The sequence below is a fragment of the Cebus imitator genome, unplaced genomic scaffold (genome assembly GCF_001604975.1).
Source record: "Cebus imitator isolate Cc_AM_T3 unplaced genomic scaffold, Cebus_imitator-1.0 Scaffold61, whole genome shotgun sequence".
Lineage (NCBI taxonomy): Eukaryota > Metazoa > Chordata > Mammalia > Primates > Cebidae > Cebus > Cebus imitator.
The window spans coordinates 6,874,648-6,879,248 of record NW_016107376.1 but is presented as its reverse complement, the minus strand read 5'-3'; the positions used below and the strand labels follow the sequence as shown (position 1 = coordinate 6,879,248).

The 4,601-nt window shown below is 47.4% G+C and overlaps 1 protein-coding gene across 1 annotated transcript in view; it reads right to left on the bottom strand.

The window, feature by feature from the left end:
* CCDC3 (coiled-coil domain containing 3) overlaps positions 1-4,064 on the bottom strand; it is a 133,450-nt gene extending 129,386 nt beyond the window's left edge. Inside the window, exons 1-2 of the mRNA XM_037739033.1 lie at positions 3,767-4,064; positions 3,066-3,230 (exon numbers count right to left, since the gene is read on the bottom strand). The gene's annotated coding sequence lies outside the window, so the exon portion shown is untranslated. The remainder of the gene's footprint in view (positions 1-3,065; positions 3,231-3,766) is intronic.
* Positions 4,065-4,601: the final 537 nt, after the last annotated feature.

Genomic DNA, 4,601 nt, shown 5'->3' with positions numbered 1-4,601 from the left:
GCTCTTGTTACCCAGGCTGGAGTGCAATGGCGCGATCTCGGCTCACCGCAACCTCCGCCTCCTGGGTTCAGGCAATTCTCCTGCCTCAGCCTCCTGAGTAGCTGGGATTACAGGCACACGCCGCCATGCCCAGCTAATTTTTTGTAGTTTTAGTAGAGACAGGGTTTCACCATGTTGACCAGGATGGTCTCGATCTCTCGACCTCGTGATCCACCCGCCTCGGCCTCCCAAAGCGCTGGGATTACAGGCGTGAGCCACCGCGCCAGGCCCTAAATATATATATTTTCTGTAGAGGCCAGGTCTCACTATGTTGCCCAGGCTAGTCTTAAACTCCTGGCCTCAAGCCATCCTCCCACCCTAGCCTCCCAAAATGTTGGGATTACAAGTGTGAGCTCTGTGTCTGGACATCATCAGCAGATTAGACAAAGCTCTAATCCTTTGGGATTGCTTTATTATTCGCTGCCCCCAAAGAAGCCTCAAGTATTTCCAACATACTCTATTCTGTTTTATTTTGGTCACAGCCTGCAAATTAGTGGGGGGGAAGAAGGATTACTTCTCACGCAGCAAGGCCACTCCAGGGCTGTTTTAGCAGAAGCTAACACCCACCACCCTAGGCCCGGCAGGGGTAGCAAGAAAAGCAACGAGGCATGGCGGGAAGGCTTAGGCTTAGGTGGCAGGTGGGTCATTTGTGTACAAATCCCAGCTCAGATTTTGGGCTTCAACTGTCAGCTTTAACTGTTTCATTTCTAAAGTGGCCCTCACCTTAAGGTCACCATGCACACTGAAGATGATCACATCAAGTGCAGGGCACCCAGCAGGCATGCAGATGGCCACTGTTAGTACTATTACTACTGCAATAATTACTCTTCTTTCAAAATCAGAGTAACACTGTCACCAGGTGCGACACTGGTGTATTAAGGACAGACGTCAGATATTACCAAGGCTGCTTCATGGAAGGTTGCTGGGGTGGAAGGGGAGGCAGACTGCTAGAGAGAGTGGGGCAGGAGGGCTGGGGGTGGTGTGCCTGGGACAGGTAAGAATCAGTGCCCCAGACCCAGGGGTGAAGGGAAGGGGCATGAAGGATGGTGGGAGCATTATGATAAAGGCAACAGATTAGGGGGACAGTTCCGAATCAGAAACGGAGCAGACTTCTGGACTGAACACGTCCTCCTGGACAGGACAATGCAGAAGTGGCCTGGAGCTCACAACCAGGCTGTGGCACTCGGGACGAGCGGGGACTCCTCTCCTGGGCTCCTTCTGCAGACGGGGTGCATGGAGTTGCTCATCTAAGCGTGAGGATAGCAGAGCCCCTTTATGGGACTTCAGGAGGAGCCTAGAAGGTGCAAATTGCTTGGGCAGTATAATCTCCAAACTTTGGCCAGGCATGGTGGCACACACCTGTGATCCCAGTGCTTTGAGAGGCTGAGAAACGATGATTGCTTGAAGCCAGGAGTGGAGACCAGCCTGGGCAACATAGCGAGACTTGGTCTCTACAAAAAATTTAAAATTTACCCAGGCATGGTGGCATGTGCCTGTAGTCCCAGCTACCCAGAATGCCGAGGCATGAAGACTGCTTGAGCCCAGGAGTCTGAGGCTATAGTGAGCTATGCCTGCACCACTGTACTCCAGCCTGGGCAACAGAACAACACCCTATCTCAAAACTTAGAAACATCTCCAGGCTTTCTTGATTGCTTACATGATTTGATCAAGTACTTTGTTTTATGCTATTCCATGTTATTAATTATTATACACGTTTAGTTATAACTTATTCATATGTATGGATGATATATGAAGTGCAGCTTAGGTTAGAGAGCAAACACAGGGAGATCTGCTGTACAGCGCTGCGCCTAATGCTCACTGTCTTGTGCCCTTAAAATTCTGTTGAGGGTAGATCTCATGTTAATGGTTCTTATAATTAAAAAACATACACGCATCCTGGGCATGGTGGCTCACACCTATAATCCCATCACTTTGGGAGGCCGAGGCAGGCAGATCCCTTGAAGCCAGGAGTTTAAGACCAGCCTGGCCAACATGGTAAAACCCCGTCTCTACTAAAAATACAAACAATAGCTGAGTGTGGTGGTGCACGCCTATAGTGCCAGCTATTTGGGAGGCTGAGGCAGGAGAATCACTTGAACCCGAAAGGTGGAAGTTTCAGTGACCTGAGATTGCACCACTGCACTCCAGCCTGAGCAATAGAGTGATACTCTGTCTCAAACACACAGACACACACACACAGAACTTCCAATGTTTTTTTCCTGCTTTCCAATGGATCTTCTTACACATCCAGTTTTGGATACTTCTGGTCCCAAAAAGGAGAGGGTCAGGAAAAAGGATTTTTCCACTCCAACCTCATAGGAATAAGAAAAGTCATTTTGGCCAGGCACGGTGGCTCATGCCTGTAATCCCTGCACTTTGGGAGGCCAAGGCAGACAGATCACGAGGTCAAGAGTTCAAGACCAGACTAGCCAACATGGTGAAACCCCGTCTCTTCTAAAAAACGCAAAAATTAGGTGGGCATGGTGGCTCGTGCCTATAATCCTAGCTACATGGGAGGCTGAGGTAGGAGAACTGCTTGAACTGGGACCCGGGAGGCAGAGGTTGCAGTGAGCCAAGATGGCATCTCTGCACTCCAGCCTGGGCTACACAGTGAGACTCCATCTCAAAAAAAAAAAAGAGAAAAGTCACTTTTTCTTCCTCTAATGCAAACAACTGAAAAGACTGAAAGTAGAATAATCTTTTTGTTTTTGTTAGAGACAGAGTCTCACTCTATCGCCCAGGCTGGAGTGCAGTGGTGCAATCTCGGCTCACTGCAACCTCTGCCTCCCAGGTTCAAGTGATTCTCCTGCCCCAGCTTGCCAAGTACCTGGGATTACAGATGCACACCACCACACCTGGCCAATGTTTGTACTTTTAGTAGAGACAAGGTTTCACCATGTTAGTCAGGCTGGTCTCAAACTCCTGACCTCAAATGATCCATCCGCCTCGGCCTCCCAAAGTGCTGGGATTACAGGCATAGCCACGGTGCCCGGCCACGCAATCACTTCACTTAAGAGTTTTATAACTTGAAATAGTTCCTGAGAGAAGCGGCATTTTACTGGGGCAAACTACGGTAGATTCTTAGTCTTGTCTTTGGTGGTGTCCTCTGTGAGCTCTTTGGCATAGCGCAAGAAGGTTCTTTTGGTTTTCCTTTTTGGAATGTCTCAGGACAGATGACATAGGACACTGAGCTGGAAGTACAAACAGACAAGCACAGATACAGGGAACTGTCTTCTAAATTCGGGCGTCATTCCTGCTCTGAAAGCAGCTTCTAAACGGAGCAAACAACTCCCTGAACTGCATCAGGAATAACCGCCTTCCATCTTTCACCTTATTAGATGGAGGTTTTTTGTTTTTTTCTGTAGACAGAGTCTCACTCTGTCACCCAGGCTGGAGTGCAGTGGTACGATCATGGCTCACTGCCACCTCCCCTTCCTGGGCTCAAGCAATCCTCCCGTCTCTGCCTCTCGAGTAGCTAGGAGGCTGCAGCTACAACTACAAGCGCCCGCCCCCATGCTCGGCTAATGTTTTTGTAGAGAGGGGGTTTCATAATGTTGCCTTGGCTGGTCTCAAACTCCTGAGCTCAAGCGATCCTCCTGTGTCAGCTTCCCTAAGTGCTGGGATTACAGGCTTGAGCCACCGAGCCTGGCCAAGACTTTTTTTTAACGAGGGATTTTAAAAGCTTAACAATGAGAATAGACCCAACAGGTCACCCATTCCAACTCACCTTTGCTTTTTTCTTCTCTCCTTTTCCACAGTAGGTATCCTCTTTCAGTGCCTGAAGTTTTTGATTTCACCTTCTCTAACAGGTACATTAAGCAGCGTAGATCACTCCAAGTCTGTGTGAGCACTATGGTACAGACTCTTGAAATGAAAAATTCCATTGAATTGGTTCCAGAATTGGTGTCTCTTTTCTAATCCTCCATTTATATGATAATCACTTGAAATTCAAGTCATCTGTTACTAGGATTGCAAGAAACTGAGGAATCAAATCTTTTCTTCTGGAGTTCTTTTAACTAATGCCTTTAAACCAAGGTCCCAGCTCTCATGCTCACCTCAACTCTCTCTCTTCCCCCCCCCCTTCCTCTCCCTCTACGTCTCCCTCTCTCTCTTTCATCTTCTTTAGCTTTTTTAGATTTTTAGATTATTTTTAGATTTAGATTTTTTTTTAGAATTTTCTACAATACTTTCTCCTTACCCTTGTTAAAGCATTTGTTATCACTCCCATCCTCTACTGCTTAATGTTTCTCACACGCACAAATATGCGTGCACATACATACACACTCCACGACTTTCCCCGGGCCGGCTCCAAGTCTGGGTGCTGTTTTACTGAGCTATCTATGTTGGGCCTGTGTTTCCATTATTCCACAATATTACCATATTCCTGGAGGATAATCCATTTTCTTGTCTATTTCTTATTTTGATCCATATGTCACATTAAAATGGAGCAAAAGAAAGGGTCTCAAACAAACAATATGAGTGCCTTCTTTAAGATGCTGGCCTTATAGAAATAGATTTCATGTTTTCCAAAGAGGATCGGGTACAGCCCAGCCGCGGCCAGT